This window comes from Mustela erminea, chromosome 1 (genome assembly GCF_009829155.1).
Source record: "Mustela erminea isolate mMusErm1 chromosome 1, mMusErm1.Pri, whole genome shotgun sequence".
Classification (NCBI taxonomy): domain Eukaryota; kingdom Metazoa; phylum Chordata; class Mammalia; order Carnivora; family Mustelidae; genus Mustela; species Mustela erminea.
The window spans coordinates 109,612,126-109,629,798 of record NC_045614.1 but is presented as its reverse complement, the minus strand read 5'-3'; the positions used below and the strand labels follow the sequence as shown (position 1 = coordinate 109,629,798).

General features: G+C 42.5%; 1 protein-coding gene across 4 annotated transcripts in view; it reads left to right on the top strand.

Moving 5' to 3' along the window:
* Positions 1–17,673, top strand: part of TPRG1 (tumor protein p63 regulated 1) — a 239,080-nt gene that overhangs the window by 81,783 nt on the left and 139,624 nt on the right. Inside the window, exon 1 of one of the 4 annotated variants that reach the window (XM_032337958.1) lies at positions 5,119–5,334. The exons of the other annotated variants lie outside the window; for them this stretch is intronic. The gene's annotated coding sequence lies outside the window, so the exon portion shown is untranslated. Of the gene's footprint in view, positions 1–5,118; positions 5,335–17,673 lie in introns of those variants that run through there. 4 annotated transcript variants of the gene reach the window in all.

Sequence of the window (17,673 nt, the reverse complement as noted above, 5' to 3'; positions counted from 1 at the left end):
GCCCCATTAGCCTTTTGGTTCTTAGAAGCACCGAAGGCCAGCCCTGGAAGGACCCTCGCTCTGAGCATGTCCAACCCTCCTTGTGCTGTTGGTCAGGAAGCCTAAATCCAGACAGGGAAACTTTCCAAAGTGTATGCTTGCCCAAGTACAACCAGAATGTTAGTGAGCCAGCCCTCAGCAGTGACTCTCCATACATACACAGGTGTGTCATTCCTTTCATCTTAACTAGTGCCCTTCAGGCTTCCCTTGGAGTCTCGATGTTTCTTCTTCTTCTTTTTTTAAATATACTTTATTTATTTGAGAGAGAGAGGGAGATAGAGAGAGCGTGAGTGCTATAGAAAGGGGCAGAGGGAGAAGTAGGCTCTCCACTGAGCAGGGAGCCTGATGTGAGACTTGATCCCAGGACCCTGGGACCATGACCTGAGGCAAAGGCAGAGGCTTAACCAGCTGAGCTCCCCAGGTGCCCTTGGGACCGGAGTCTCCGTGTTTCAAAACCTTGTCTTACTTGCATGTTGTTTATGATAGGCTCTTTATTTACATGTTTAAGTTTGGTGAAGTTTTGCCTGCCTTCTTTGATTTCGTCTTTACTGAGACATATGATCTGACTTGGGCTATTAGAAGAACTTTGGGTTGGAGAGAAGAGCCAGTGGTAATAGTTTCATTGCACTGCAGATTTAAAACACCAGGCTCATCCTCCGTTTAATCTGACGTCTATATGTTAAGCAGTGGAACCTGCTGGTCGCTGTACCCGGGGTGGGATTATGTCACTGGTGCGACAGACAAGTAGGGTCTGTCCCTGTGGATCCCAAACAGATAGAAAAGAGAAGTCAGTCAAAAGGGAATTAATGCTGAGAGCAGCCCAGGAAATGGACTCCCAGTGTATATGTGGGTCAGTCTGTTCTCGAACCTGGAGCGGATTGATTCCCTGAGGAAGGGTGGCCTGTGACGGCTGCTCTGAAACCCTGTCTAGCTCTGTGAGGTCAGGTGGTAACTGGATGGTTTCCACGTTCACTCCAGGGCAACCCACACTTCCTCCTGAGCTCCATGAGCAGGGAGGAGCTCAGTGTGCTGACAGGAATGGGAGCCACACCTTGGGCATGAGTCAGGCCCCCAATCCACCCCAGATGGGGAAGCTTGATAGGGGCGGGGCCTGCGGCAAGTTTCATGTTCTCCCACCTTGTCTTCTCTTTGGTTAACTATTTACAGTGACGGGCGTTCCATGGCCAGGCTCTGCCGTGTGGGGAGCCCTTCGTGTCTCCATCAGTGGCTGGCAAGGCTGCTCCGTTGTTCTCTTCTTCTGATGTTTTCCTTCTATATTGTTTTAGGGGACCGGGTTTGTAAGACTGGCCGCACTGTTTTCAAGCCTCAGTGCAAAATGAAAACGCAGACCCCTTGTCCAAAAATTACGAATTTTAACACGGTGACAGCTGAACACAACCCAGCATGGGGCTTTCTATCTACAGGGCTCTGGGCTCCTGTGTGGGCTCTTTGCCCAGGAAGCCACCCTGGGTGGGTTGGATCAGGGAGTAGGATGGGGATCTGGAGGCGAGAGTTAGTGGGGGGGCTTCATTAGTTCAACAGACACCAGACCATTGCCTTGAACCAAAGCTAAAGATGAGAAATCTTTCCCCCATTGCAGTGAATGTGAAAAATGGCACAAGTCTTAGTGCAGTTGGTGGCCAGAGAGTTTCAAGCTTTTCCACGCAGATGCCGCGGCAGTCAAGAGCAGACTTTATTTTGCGAAGAAGCGGGCGAAGCTAGGAAAGGTGATCCGTGGAAGGTTGTGCTGCTCCTTGGTGGTGCCTGGGGACCCGTTCTCCGGCCTTGTAACATTGTTGCCCTCTGTAGCCCTTGATAGAGCTGGCTATCCGTGGAATTGTTCTCGCTCACTGTGGGTGAAATTGGAATTTGGGAACGAGAGTGAGATGCAGGAAGGGAAATGTGATCAATGATAACTGAATGGAGAAAACAAAACAGTTGAGAAAGCCAGAGCAGTTTGTCTGAGTCCTATCTGATACACAACATACAGCAAAACAGACAAATGTCTGTGCAGCAAAACAAAACTGGAAGAAGAAGATATTGTCAAATAAAATACGCATATTTCCAACCAGCCTTGAGCTCATCTGATAAGGGACAGATTGTCCAGAGTAAATAGAGAGAGGAAGAAAGATGCTTTGGGCTGAATTTAGTCCCCTGTCAAAATCACAGGGGAACGTTGTGCTTCTCCTCCTGCTTGTCGTTTCTCCGGTGGCTGGGCCTTTTTGGGTCACACAGGGGAGCAGAGTAGTTCATACACCTGTGTGTTTGTCTGTCCGTCTGTCCATCTATCTGTCCGTTCATCTATCGGTCTGCCCATCCATCCTTCCCTCTGTCCGACATCTCTTGAGCACCCCTATTGCCTTTGTCCTGTACTAGGTCCCAAAAGCAATGTTTTAGACAAGGCTCCTTCCTTGTAAAGACAGCAGACAGATAAAGATCAGGGGAGAAGACTAACCACGGTGGAGAGTGATGCTAGTGTGGCCTGCTGTGTGCTGTGGGACTCAAGAGAAAGGGAAATTCATGTTGCCTACATTCCTCGGCGGGTAACCTGCCTGCAGGTTCCTGTTGGCTCTGACAGCAGAGCCTTTCAGTGTCTGCATATCATCCCCGTGCTCCTCTTTATGAAAAGACTCCTAGGGAGGAGGCAGGGCTGGGGAGCAGGGATGCGGGATTGCTAGAGACACAACCCATTTACTCCCCGGGGTGTATGCCTGTGGGTCAGTCCTTCCCGGCATGAGGGGGAAGCCCTGGGTTCTGGCTCAGACCTGGTGAGGATCCGTGCGGAACTGTCCTTTCTCCCACCCATCTGCTGGCCCGGGCGTGGCTGTGAGGGAGGCACCCTGCCGAAGTCCGGGAGAGGGCAGCCAGGGGTTATCAGAATCACCTACTCCCCCCTGCAAAATGGCTGGAGGGGAGATCTAATAAACCCATGTTTCCTGACCCAAATAAGCAACAGCTTACATTTTCTGCCAGTGACAGCAGGATTAAAGTAAAGTAAAGTAAAGAGGGAACTGTAAAGGCCATCACAGAAGAGAGAGAAGGGACCAGGTACCAAAAGAAATAAATCATGGCTAAGTGCTTCTCTGGTAAAATGGTTCTGTGATTCTCGGTTCCTTGGTGGTGGAATTCGTCAGCCTCCAGGACACAGCCTTCGCTATCCCTGAAGCCAGCAGAGGAGAGGTGAATCCCTCATGTCATCATATGTCCCATCGTGACGGTGCTGCACGTTCACAGCAGGACTTAGCATTAACAAAGCTCATCTCACCTCCAGAATCTCATGCTCTCCCTCGCCAGCCTGGGCAGGTGCGTGGGGTCTGTGTTAAAATTCCCAGTGCACGGAAGAGCCACCCGAGGCCAGGGAAGAACACAGCTACTTGCCAGTTAGTTCCAGGGAGTAGCAAAGAGGGTCCAGAGCCTAGGATTTTTATGGGACAATCTTCAATGGCTGTGCCCTCCTCCCCGGCTATAGAGTTGCCGCCCCCCATTACTGCAGGCTGCAGGGTGGCTGGAGCACAGCGAGGGCTGGGAGAAGCGTCCCGTGGCCAGTGGAAGCCTGGTGATCCTCAGCTGCCCCGTGGACATAGATGTCTTTTCAGAATCCCTTGCCCTTTAAAACAACGTGCTACAAACAGCGATGCATGACTTGGTCCCAGGCTGGGATCCTGCACCTCTCAGCCAGTTTCCCCTCTGCCCCCGGCTAAGTACCAGAAAGACACCATGGCTGAGTGGAAACAATATTTGTCTTGAAATCACGTCTCATGGCCCTGTAGTTCTGTGGTGTAGAAGTGGAGTGACCTAGATACTGCTTATGTGAAGCCCTCTTTTCATCCTGGGGTCAGTAGTATGGAAGGCTTAAATCAGTTACATGAGGAGACAGTCCATCTCACAGTTGACTGCATCGTCTGTACTTGTCGAATGCCAACTCTTCCTACCAGCCCAGAGCTAAGGCTGTCTCCTCCCTCTTGAAGCCTTCCTGGAATTCTCCCTCCTCAGGGTTTCCCTCAGCAGTGGTTCTGATGCTATCTGTGGTGCTCAGGTGCTCATCACTTTCTACATATTTTATTTTCTGGAGTCTTCATGCCAGACACGGTGTCTAGTTCATTTTTCTATCCTTGTCTACACTGAGAACTGAGAATGGTCAAGAGGGTTGCTCAGTTAATTACTCATTGAATAACTCACTTAACTACTCATTGATTATGTCCTAGACATTATGGAGGCATGTAAAAAGAATGGCGGACATGGGATGTCTTTTTACTGCTCATACTTCATACACTGACTCTCTATGTAGAAAAGTCTTATTTGGGTTTCAAGATCAATTAGCTATGATGGAATTATATTTTTTAGCAGTGGTTACTGTGTCAACTCTCATCCTAGGTTCACTTCCTATGCTTATCCTTTCAAATGCAACATCTCTGAAGGTGGAATGATATCCCCAGTTTACAGTGACCAAAAATATCAGCTCAGGGGCCAGTGGTTCTCTCCCATTGGTTACAAAGCCATTCCTTGGCAGATTAGGACTCATTAAACAGATATTCTTGATCATCATTCATTCAGTATGTATGTATTTGGTCCTTGCTACATGCTGGACATGGTGGGGAATGTATGGGAGAATAAGATGTGGTCACCTCCCTCCAGGGTTTCACAGTCTAATGACAGGGACATACACTTGAACGGAAAACCACGCCATGTGGCAAACACCCTAGAAGAAATACTGACCAGAGATGGTGTTGCACGTGTGTCTGTCTTCTCATGGAGACAGACTGCTCTGCATGTCTTCTATGAAAGTGGAAATGATGCTCGGGATCCCAGCTAACCAATAAATCAAGTCCTCAGAGGAGAATATTAACAATAGAACGAAAGCTTCAGGCTTAAGCTTCCTTGTAGCTAATTGGGAGCCCGCAAATGATGTGGGGGAAGGGACAGGAGGCTGCCCCTGCTCACCTCATGAGAAGATTTCAGTCAGAGAGGAAGTTGGCAGGAAAATCCAGGTCTTGTTGAAGAAGAGGAAGAGAGAGAGGTGTGTCACTAGAACGAGAAAGGCCCCACCCACAAACCTGTCCCTGACAGGTGGAGCTCTGCCCTGTAAACATCCTCAATCCTGTCATCGGACCCTTTGTTGGAGACCGGGCTCCTAACTTGCAGTCCACTCGGTGAGGCAAGGTTGAGACTCAGGGGGTGAAAACCCAAGGGCACCCTTGTGTTGGGCATCAGCTGAGCCAACCACTCTCTGTGCTCTGTCCCCCCTCATCAAAGAAGAGAAAGAAGAGCCTTGAGGGTCAGCCACAGCCTTGTCAGGTAAGACCAGCTGGCTTGTGCCGGGTTCTGCAAGGAGATGGGATTTCTCTCTCTGTGTCAATTGCTCCTAGCCCCTTGCCTGGCTTTCTGGTCACTTCCACCACAGACAGGCTGTTCGTCTAGGCTTGCAGCTTACCTCGCCCATAGTCGGAAAGTCCTCCCTTCATCCTTACTGCCCGGGATTGATGAGGTTTGTAGACCAGCATTCTTCAGCCTATAAAATTACTTGACATACTTATCTATATATTGATTTTGATCTCAACTGCCTTATAAAAGCAGTAGGATAGGTATAATTTTCTCTATTCAATGGCTTAGTGAACAGAGGCTTGGTGATTGGAAGTGATTTGTTCCAGGAAGATCAGCAGGCTAAGGCCAAGATTAGATTTGATTCCTCCTTCTCTCTTCCTCTTTTTTATTTTTTTAAAGATTTTATTTATTTGACAGACAGAGATCACAAGCAGGCAGAGAGGCAGGCAGGGGTCGGGGGGGGAAGCAGGCTTCCCACTGAGCAGAGAGTCTTACACCAGGCTTGATCCCAGGATGCTAGGATCATGACCTGAGCCGAAGGCAGAGGCTTTAACCAACTGAGCCACCCACGCGTCCCTCTCTTCCTCTTTTGTATGACCCAGCAGGTCATACTTTGTCTCAAAAAGCCACGAACAGTGAAAGGGCGTCCTGCACGGTCCAATGAGAAACAAAAGGTGTTATTTCCTTACAGGCAGGTTGGGAGGGATATTTTTGAGCTCATCCGAGACAGATCTTATAATGCTATATAGGCTCCATCAGATAAGGCTGCTTCTAGAGAATAAATGAGAATTTGTATATAAAGAGGACTTGCAAACCAAAAAGCGATATGCAAATGTGGGAAAATGGCTCCGTGGAGCCCGAAATATGCTCTCACTCTCTGTATGAGAAGGCTTGCATCTGGGGCTGGATGACACTCTCCTAATGTCAGCAGGAGCCTTATGAGGCACAGCTCACAAAAGCCCTGGGGAAATATTTAGCTTTTCCATCTTCCTGTGGTATGTGGAAAACAGATCTCAATGAGGGGGGAGGGAACACCCCCAAATCCTTTTCAAATTGACTCCTGCAATTTCCTCTCTTATGACAGCTATCATTATATCTCATTGTTCTATAGTTTTAAGAAAATCTCATCTTCAGTGATTATGTAGTTTATTTTTTAAGATGCTAATTTTAGCTATCATTTTCCCTTCATGCTCAAAAGGTTGTATCATTCTTAGTTGTGGAAGGAAATATTTTGTGCGTGTGTGTGTGTATGTGCGTGTGTTTGAGTTTGTTATGACAGTGCTAATATTCATCCCCATGAGCCCACCACAACACAGTGGGTTGCCATGCTACACCGTCTTTGGCAGACTTCTGTATATTCTTAGTGCCCGGCTGTAAGCATCTGGAAGAGTCACTTAATCAATTACCGTATTCAAAATGGAGAAACTGAAGCCCAGAAAGATGACATGATGTGCACAAGCCCACAAGGCCAGCAATCATTAAAGCTGTCAGTCAAACACACATTCCTACTTTTTCACTGCCCATGATGCATAGTGAATAGTGCCGGGATCCCTCAGCAGAAGGCGGAGCTGTGTCATTAGGGGGATTGGACCCAGATGTCCTTTAAGATTCCTTTCAATGAAACATGATACAGAACTTTGGCCTTTTCTTAGGACTTGATGGAAATATTATACATTATAGAGAGTAGGGAAGTTTTCTAGAGAAGACTCTTTCCTTATTAACTTGGTTCTTTCCCAATATTTGTTTCAGCCAAATTCCAGAACTGCTTTTTACATGTAGGGTTGGGAGATGTGCAAGGAGTGGCAGCATCTTCATTTTGTTCAGCCAGTCTAGATCTTTGTATCTTTTAGATATGAGAGGTGTCACCCAGTTTAACTGGTTGTCATGCTGATTGATCTTGATTCAGAATTATGGAGTTCAATGGCAGGGTTGAGGTCTAGAGTTCCTTTAATCCAGGGACTGCAGACCAGTGGTCACAGGTGAGTCCAGCATTCAATTTGTTTTGTTTGTGGTGCAGTGGTAAACCAAACTGAACCTGTTGCAAGTATCTAACATCCAGGGAATTTCTTGTAAAAGTTCAGATATATAATTTTTAAGGAAGATTGGAAGATCTGGTTATAGTGGGTACAAATACCCACGTGGAAAACATATCAGCTGGGTCTGGGCAGCATGTGCTTCTTGTAGACAGAGCATGTATTCCTCAATCATTCACATGTCTGTGGGACCTGATTTTGGCTACCATGTATTTTCATTTGTCAGTGCTGGTCTCTTCTAATCTGTCATGGGCTCAAATCATTCTGTGTATCAGGGGAAACCTAGTTTCACACAATGATAGGCTAGACCACAGATCAATGTCACCAGGGAGGAGGTGAAATTAATTCTTTAGTCCTAACCTCTTATTATTTGTGAGGTAGGAAGAGAAATGATGACTTAGCAGAACATGCCATTGGCCCTGATACCAACCCAAGATATTAAACCAAATGTCAAAGCTCAGTGACTAGGAAGCTTAAGTATTCAGCTACTGACACGGTTGCAGCACAATCTCTGGATGCCCACAAGAGAAAAAATGAAAAGCACAGGGTAATACTCTTTACTCAATAGATCAATGTCACAAAAATAAGAAAAGAAATTATGATGTGTGATAGCACATAGAATACAACACAATGCTCCACATTCCCAAAGAATACAGAACAAATTGCTGAAATTCTGGACACTAGCCCAATAATACATTTTCCATAATCCATTCACTAATAAAATAATCATTTCTTGATCACTTATAGTGTGCATCATCCTAAGCTGGGGGATTTAAGGATAAAGAGCAAAGACGCTTCCCCAAAGGGGCTTACACAAATAACCACAATACAGGATAAAAAATAATAAATGCTACAAGAAGAAGAGTTTTTCTGAGTAAAGAGATATTCATGGAAACTATGTAGGTTGTCACCAGGATGGCTGTAAGGAAGAAATGGTATTTGACCTGGGCTTTGGACAGATAGAGGTAGGAAGAGTTTCTAGCAAAAGAAGAATTTAAATAAACTCATTCAGTGCTATCTGAAGTGTACTTGAGAGAGAGAGTATTCATTGTGGGTACATATAGGGCCAGTGGGAGGAGGGAGATTGAAGCTAGAAAGGTGGGTGTGTACCAGATCTTGGGTGCTGAGTGACAAGCTAAGGGCTTCAGAGGAGGCATAACGTGGTGGATTCAAGGAACATTAAAACTATTGACCAGACATTTAATCCAAGTTCATGGCTACCCAAGTCCATACCTTGGCAGTGACAGAACATCCGTGTAGGTACCACTAAGTTTAGCTGTAGGTTTTTCGAAAAAAACTAAGAGGCAAAAAACAGAACCGAACACTTCTAAACATGGTAGACCGTATCAGCTGCTTAGGGACCGAGGTAAAGTGGTAATATACAGAAGAATTACAAAGATGGACTAAAATATTTTTTAAATATGTTGAGAACTTGTAAGGAATACTCGGGGGGAAAAGGTAAAGATTTATTTATTTATTTATTTTTTTTAGAGCAAGTTTATTCTTCTGGGTTATCTGAAAGTTGTAAAAGTGATGTGCATAAGTTCTTGTGAGATATGGAGTGTTATTTTTAGCTGATAAGCTTTTCCCTTTGGTCTGGAAAGCAATCACCCCCATCAAGAAGGTTCTTGGAAGTCCTAGTCCTCAGCTCTTTCCTTAAAACATTGCTGGAGAACTCCGCAAATATTTGGAGACTTCACTGTGGTTTATAGCATTCCTGATGGTCTGAAGGGAAGGTTCTGGTCTTGTGAAGGACTCCACCAGTCACCAGAACAATGTTTCCACACATACCACAAGGTATTTGTGTAATTGACCAAACTGTTCTAATTTTCATGCACATGTTTGTCTGTGAGATTGGATCAGCATTGTACCCACATCTCAAAGGCCTGTGCTTGAAGGGAAGTACACAGATAATGTGGCACAGAGATTCATTTAAAGATATCCATTGAATATCTGTTCAATACAAACATCACTTCAAGTTTCATTCTTTCAAAACTATTTATTGAATATGGATTCTAGGGTTTGAGAAAACCTCTACAATGAACAAAAAGAAATAATCTCTGCCCCCAAGTAGCTTCCATGTCTCATGAGACAGATGTTGGAGCCTCTGCTTTCGGCTCGGGTCATGATCCTGGGGTCCTGGGATCGAGCCCTGCATCGGGCTCCCTGCTCCACAGAGGACCCTGCTTTCCTTCCTCTCTCTCTGCCTGCCTCTCTGCCTACTTGTGATCTTTGTCTGTCAAATAAAATTAAAAAAAAACCACAATATATGAGATATAGAGAAAAAATAGGGAAAGATACAGGAAGTCTTAGAGAGTTGAGATTTTGGAGAGGGTGCTTGAGGAGAAATAAGTTGTTATTTGAGTAAAGATCCTAATGATACAAGGGAATGTGTCATGTAAATAACTGGGCAAATTGTGGTCCACACATCTAGAGTAGCAAGGGTAAAGGTCCCCAAACAGAAGCATATCTGCCTGTCCCTTTAAAGTATATTGCAGAGAGTAGACTGAGCAGAAAAATCCTTAGAAATAAAGCTAGAAGGATGATGGCAGGGTGGGGAAGGGGACAGCAAAATGCAGGCCCTATAAGACACAATAAGGACTTTGACTTTCACTATGAGTAAAATGAGAGCCATTTGCAGATTTTTGGACAGAGGAAGGATATGGTCTAACTTCCCTTTCAAAGGAAGTCCTTGGTCTGTGTGTTGAGAATAGATGAGGGTGGGGTAGGGAGAAGCCAGGCAGAAACAGGGGGTTCATAAAGGAGTTACTGCTATAATCTGGATAAATGATGTGGAAGCTTAGACAAGTTGGTAGTGGCAGAGATGAGGACATGTGTTTGCATCTTATGGTTGAGATGGATTGAATGGTGAATAATGGGACAGGAAGGAGCCAAGGATGGCTCCAAGGATTTTGATGAGCAACTGGTAGAAAGCTTTCTACCAGTACCAGTACTACTACTGCCTTCTGTCTGAGATGGAGAAGACCGTGGCAGGGACAAGTTTTGAAGGAACACTAGATTACTTTTAGACAGGTTAAGTTGGAGATGTGGATTAGTGAGTTTATATACAAATCTGAGATTCCATGAGGATATCTGAACTGAAGACAAAAAGTCACCAATATATACATGATATTTACATCAATGAAATTAAATAAGATTATCAAAGGAGTTAGTATACACACACACACACACAAAAAAAAAAGGAAGAAGAAGAGGAAAGAAAGAAACAAAGTAAGTGAGAGATTGAAGGGATGACCTGGATACTGCAAGACTTTGGGTTAGGGAGGTGAGAAGAACCCAGTCAACAGTGTACCAAAGGGAAAGGGGCATGGTGGGGGCAGTTCTAAAACAGTGGAGAGATCTTCACTGAAATTGTTTAGAATCCTCAGCACATGGTAATAATGAAGAGTATTTTTCATTTACATTTTCTATAGACAGTGTGTCCCTTTACCATCTGTACCTGGAGCAGACTACTCCTTCTACTCCCACCACCCACTACTTCTCTCTGGTTCCATGGGAACCGAGACAAAAGATGGAGAAGCAGCAGCTGGAGTGGTGGCCCACACTAAGTGAGCGCCATGCTCTCTGATCCAAGTGCAGAAAATTTCTGAGGAGAAGAGGGAGGCCAGATGGCACAGATGCTACTGAGAGGTGAAGGGAGAGGAGGTCAGAGATCTGAATACACAGAAAGCAGTATGGCTGGGTGGGTTCTGGAGAGAATGGAATAAGAGGAATTGGAGCTGATGAATACAGATGTTCTTTCCAAGGAGCTCATTTGTAGAAGGACCCAGAGAAAATGGACACAAAGTGGAGGGGGAAAGAGGGAAGCATTTTTCCCCCCTTAAGGTGGGAGGCAATGATCAAAAAAAACTTTTAGAGAGCTTATAAACTAACTGATACACATAAAGTATTTTCTTTTTTCTACCTCTGTGAAGCAGTCTTGGTAAAGGTAATCATCTTACCATTTTCAGGGAAAGAGAATAAGGCTCAGGGGGTTGAAGTCATCTGTCCCAAACCTCACAGCAATCTAATAAGAGATGGGACTCAAATATGGGCTCTGAAAGTCAAATTCATTGTTCTTTTCTCTGCCACAGCCTCATACTACACAGATAATATCGGAGCCTTAGAATGCTCTATAAAGCTTTACGAAGCTTTGACTTGGTCATTGTTTAAGCCCCTTTCATACATCCCAGGGAATCTGGACTTCACAGCAGTGCGTCCTGAACTATAGGTGTGATTTAACCAGATGCGGGATGTCTGGGGCCTTGGGAGGGAACTCAGCATCTGTATCAGAGCAAGCTTGTCATATTTAGAAAGAATTTTCCAAGGATGGTCAACACAGGACTTCGTGTTGAACCATTTCCATGCTGGATCACAAGAATGCAATTTCTTGTCTTTTTCCTTTTTTTTTTTTTTTTTGAGAATTCAATATATAATACATCCTTAATGGTGTCTGCTGCTTTCTTTCCACTTGAAGGTCATACATGATTAAAGCTCTTCCTGTTTACATGGAGCTCCAACCACAAGTTTCTGGGTCTTCAACCCTACATGGGTTCCAACTGGGATATTACTACTCTGTAATCAGGGATACATTGAAACCTATATTATTTGACCCAGCCCAGAAAAGCGCATGTCTGTTTGGTGTTTTGCTTCGTATAAGAACTCTTAGATCCATATAGCTTCAGACAGCTCAACATGACTCTGCACTGCCCCTAGAATTCTTCTTTGCACTTTGAGCAGATGCCTATCTAGATCTTTATCCAGCCATCTTATAATTATCTTTTGGCAGATCTGATTCTTTTATAGACAATTTACTCCTTAAGGGCAGAAATTTTATTTGCAGGTTTTCTTCTACTCTCAATTTGTCTGTCTTCCCCAGCACCATTGTTGGCACAGAAATGGTTCCCCCAAATATGTTTGAATTGATAAATTAAAACGAAGTATTTTGTACCATGCAGAGTTGCACCGTGAAGACTAATTTATATCACAGAGGAAAAAAAAAGTTGAGTACTCAAGTTCAAGATATTCTTATATGCAGTTAGTAAGTTAGGAAAGTCAAACTTACAACTTTAGAAGCCAACTGGTGTGGTTCATGTGCCCTTTAGTCAGACATACCTAAGCCTGTATAACTGATAAGCCTATACTGAAAATTTTATACCATCATTACACACACCTGTAACTTTTAGTAGTGTTACTATAATCATTAAGAGCTGTTGACATTATGAACATTTGTTTGTTTATGCATTTAGTAAAATGAAGAATTCTTGTGGATTAGTAAGACCAAACAATGAAACTAATAAAAGTCCAAACACACACATCCCCCCCAACCTTTCAAACTCATAATTTAAAAAAAAGCATTGCAAGATAAAGCAAATACAAGACTCATTTAAACCATTAATTGCAAAACATGTATTTTTTAAAATTACAAAATTCTCTCCTGACATGCAGGAAAATTGACTATATATATATTTTAATTTTTTATTGAAATATAATTGACATGTAGCATCATATTAGTTTCAGGTCACAGTGTAATGAATCGGTACTTGCATATATTGTGAAATGATCACCATAATGCCTCTAGTTAATGTCTATTACGTTACATCAACGATATAATGTACATCATTACAAGAGTCCTTCTTTCCTTGTGATGAGAACTTTTAAGATCTACCCTCTCAGCACCTTTCAAATATGCAACACAATATTATTAATTGTAGTCACCATGCTGTATATTACATCCGAAGACTTATTTATCTTATTACTGGAAATCTTTACCTTTTGATCCATTCCACCATTTTGCCCATCTGCCAATCTCTACCTCTGGCAGCTACCAATCTCTATCTATGAGCTTGTTTTTTTGTTTTCGCTTTAGATTGATTGGTTGATTGATTTCTTTCTCTCTCTCTCTTTCTTAGGTTTCACATATAAATTGTATTCAGATTCTACAGAGACTTAAATTTCACATTTCTGGGAGGGGTAACGTGGCCATATCTATCAAACACCTGAAATCTACAAACTCTTTGACCCAGCATTTCCATTTCTGCAATTTATACAAAGGAAAAATGTAAGGATCTTTTTTTTTTTAAAGATTTATTTATTTGACAGACATCACAAGTAGGCAGAGGGGCAGGCAGAGAGAGAGAGGAGGAAGCAGGTTCCCAGCTGAGCAGAGAGCCGGACTCGGGGCTCGATCCCAGCACCCTGGGATCATCACCTGAGCCGAAGGCAGAGGCTTTAACCCACTGAGCCACCCAGGTGCCCCAAAATGTAAGGATCTTGAAAAGTTTCACCTGCAAGAATCTTCAGTGCATAGTCATTAAAAAAGCAAGGTAAAGAAGCAGCAACACGAATAAGAAACAATAGGAGTTGAGTTAAATAAATAGTGGCAGAGTTAATAGAGTTAATATAATAGAGTTAAATAAATAGTTAAATATGATGGCATAACAAAGCCTTTATGGCCGCCAATATCTTACTGTAGGAAATTATTTATTAGCTGAATAGTTTAGTGCACTGACAGAAAACAGAGCATGAGGTTTGAGAGAATTTTGATCAAGTTAGAGCTCTTATCACTAACTGTGTGACCCTGAGAAAATTCCTCAACTTTTCTGAGATTCAGTGTCCTAATCTGTAAAATGAGGGTAACTCTGATACCTGGACCACAGGGCTGTGGTGTTGAAATCAGCCAATGCAGTTAAAGCCAAGTGTTTGGCACCCAGTGTAATATTCAACATAGCAAGTATATGTACAATATATGTCTCAATATATGAAGCATAAAAGGCAGCTTTTGAAACAATATTTACAGCATAACTTCATTTTGGAAGTAAAAAATGATATTATCTACAGATGTAAATGGAAATCTTAAAAGACACACATGAAAATTTACTTTCATTTTCTCTGCATGGTAGATTTAGGGGAAGATTCCTTTTCCTTTTGCTTTTATGTATGACCTACAATGTAATAAGAAATGTTAAATGGCTCCAAATGGTCATCAGTATCAATCCCTATAAATGAAAATCTCTCAACACAGGACTTCTTTGCCTGTGTTACCACCGTTTGCCTCACTGTCAAGTCACCAAAATCTCTTTAAATCATTGTCATGGAAGCCATACGGGCTGTGGTTGGTAGTGCTAGTCCGATTACCCATGGGTTCCCCTCGCTGCTCTACCCTTGTCCTCTGCCGTACCCCATGTGGTGTATCTAGTAAACATTTAGTAAGCATCCTTCTTTTGGGAGCGCTGGGGATGCTTACTGGGGTGGGGGAGGATACAAAGCAGCACAAAGGTTGGTTTCTGACCTAGAGGAATCTCTAGTGCCTCCAAAGGGAAGCGCACTTAGCTTATGTGCAGGTAATGCTTCATCTTGTTGAGAAGATCCACCTGTCTCAAGGGAGTTTGGATAGCTAGAGAAAGCTGTCTTAAGGTGGTAGGGTGGGGCTACGAGAGGGTCATTAAAAACAAGTGTAGTTCCATCCATGTTGTCGCAAATGGCAAGATTTCATTTCTTTTGATGGCTGCACATGGATGGAACTAGAGCATATCATGCTTAGCGAAATAAGTCAAGCAGAGAAAGACAACTATCATATGATCTCCCTGATATGAGGAAGTGGTGATGCAACATGGGGGCTTAAGTGGGTAGGAGAAGAATCAATGAAACAAGATGGGATTGGGAGGGAGACAAACCATAAGTGACTCTTAATCTCACAAAACAAACTGAGGGTTGCTGGGGGGAGGGGGTTTGGGAGAAGGGGGTGGGATTATGGACATTGGGGAGGGTATGTGCTTTGGTGAGTGCTGTGAAGTATATAAACCTGGTGATTCACAGACCTGTACCCCTGGGGATAAAAACATATGTTTATAAAAAATAAAAAATTAAAAAAAAAAAAGAAACCTTACAAATTAAAAAAACAAAACAAAACAAAAAACAAAAAAACAAGTGTATTTCCATGGCCTACAGGTAGAATGATCTCTGACTAGGATGGAGCCGTTCTAAGCTTCTTGTGTCACCACTACCTTTGATAAGATTTCTTGTGTGATGGCCTCTTTCTCCACCTGTTTTCTGAGGTCTTAGATGTTGATTCTTATATTTCAGTCAATTCCTTTTGTGCCCACACCGCCATGACTCTGACATGAGTCATCATTTGATAAACATCCTTGAAACATTAGTTTTCACATTTTGGGGGTCCTTGAGCATAACTATAATGTATGTCTAATGCAAAAATAAAATTTAGAAAAGTTAGAAAAATGTAAAGAAGAAAGTAAAAATCAACCATAAGCCAGTCATGTGGAGATAATCATTCATAACATTTTGGTGCATGTGTTTCTAATACATGTGTGGGTGATTTTTAATATAATATTTTTAATCTGCATTTCTGTTTCATAATAATATATCTTTTCATGTCAATTAATATTTGACTACAGGCTTATGCTGTGACACCTTTTACAACCTCCCCCTCCTAGAGAGAAGCTCACTTTAATGCTTCTGTATGTTAGTTTCTAGGACTTTCCTATGCTTATTTAAATATATTTTAGGTTTTAAAAATAAAACCTAAGTCATGTATAGCATTGGACCTGCTTTTTCACTTAACATTATTGTGTGAATTTTTATCCATCATGTAACTGTCTTAAAAATATGATTTCTAATGGTTCCATTATATTCCACTAAGGGTGTGTACACATAGTTGATACAATAAATATCTTTAATTTTAAACCTATCTAATTTAGGATTGATGCTTAAATCATTACCCCTTCCATAATGGAAGGGATAATGATATTTATATTTATATTTATTCAACTTCATACAAGAAGATCTAGTTTTGTTTCATCTTTGTAGTTATATAGCCAGTTGATAAAGATGAAATCCTTTATTCTAAGATTAAATCCTCTCAATGGAAGCTTCCATTATGTGAATGGATCCAAGAAGTTATGGCTAGGTCACTTCAGAGGGTGGAAAGGAGGCCATGAACCACAACATTGTGGTTGGTTGTAGTAGGAGAACAACTTGTCCTTGAATGGGTCAGGTGGGCAGGATGGAGGGCAGGATGAATGCCTAGGAAGGGCATCCTCTCCAAAGTGCCACCCTCACTATTTGGAGGGAACACATAATGAAACCTGGCAAGAAGTTCCCAACATTTGGTGTTTCTTGCTTGTTGAATTAAAAACCAAAACCAAGGGGCACCTGGATGGCTCAGTGGGTTAAAGCCTCTGCCTTTGGCTCGGGTGATGATCCCAGGGTCCTGGGATTGAGCCCCGCATCGGGCTCTCTGCTCTGCAGGGAGCCTTCTTCCTCCTCTCTCTCTGCCTACTTGTGATCTCTGTCTGTCAAGTGAATAAATAAAATCTTAAAAAAAAAAGATAAAAAAAAAAACCAAACAAACTAGTAACTTGTTCTTCTTTTTGATTTCATATCTCTGGTTCTCTTAAAGATGTGACTCTATAAACCAAAACAAACTAGTAACTTGTTCTTCTTATTGATTTCATATCCCTGGTTCTCTTAAAGATGTGACTCTATAAATCTATAACCAAGGACTAGTAAGTTTTGATTTGTACTGGGATGAAGGTGATAAAAACAAATGTATTCCATCTTGTTATTTTTGGTATTTTATCTGCTTTGAAAATGGCCTTTTAGCTCTCTACTTCAGTTTAGAACTACATGCTCTGATCCCAACTGTTCAAGTGTCTCTAACATAGATTCTGTTGATCATTAGACTTCTAGCTTCCTTTTCCTGGAAATCTTTCAATAAAACTCTATTATAGTTTAGGTACTTTGTTAGGTCTTTAAACCATTAATTCCTCTCATTCTTATCCTGTCCTGCAAGGTAAATATTGAATCTATATACATTTGAAAAAATGGAAGCTAAGGATTTTAAAATTGCTACCCAACCTCAGGCAGCTGGTAAGTTGTGGGGTCTGGATTGAAGCCCAAACCTGTCTGACTCCAGAGATTTCTCTACTGTGCCAGTCTCTGTCCTGATACAGGAATTGATTGCATGAAATAAATCAATTTATGTCTTTACTATTTCTTGTCTATTGTCTTGTGGAAGAGCTGGTTTAATTAACTCTCCAAACATTTGTGCCTTTGAGTTGCAGGTCAGTGATTTTGACACATCCCCCACAAAGCAGCACTTAAATCAAAAGCAAAGACATCTTCCAGGCTCCAGGAGAGGAAGCTAAGTTGTGTAACTTAGCCACTCCTACTGATTGGCCCAGCTCCCAAACAGGATTGCAGCTTGACAACTGAAAACAAACAAAAATGAAAGTTTTATAAATGTTGGGGGAGAATAAAA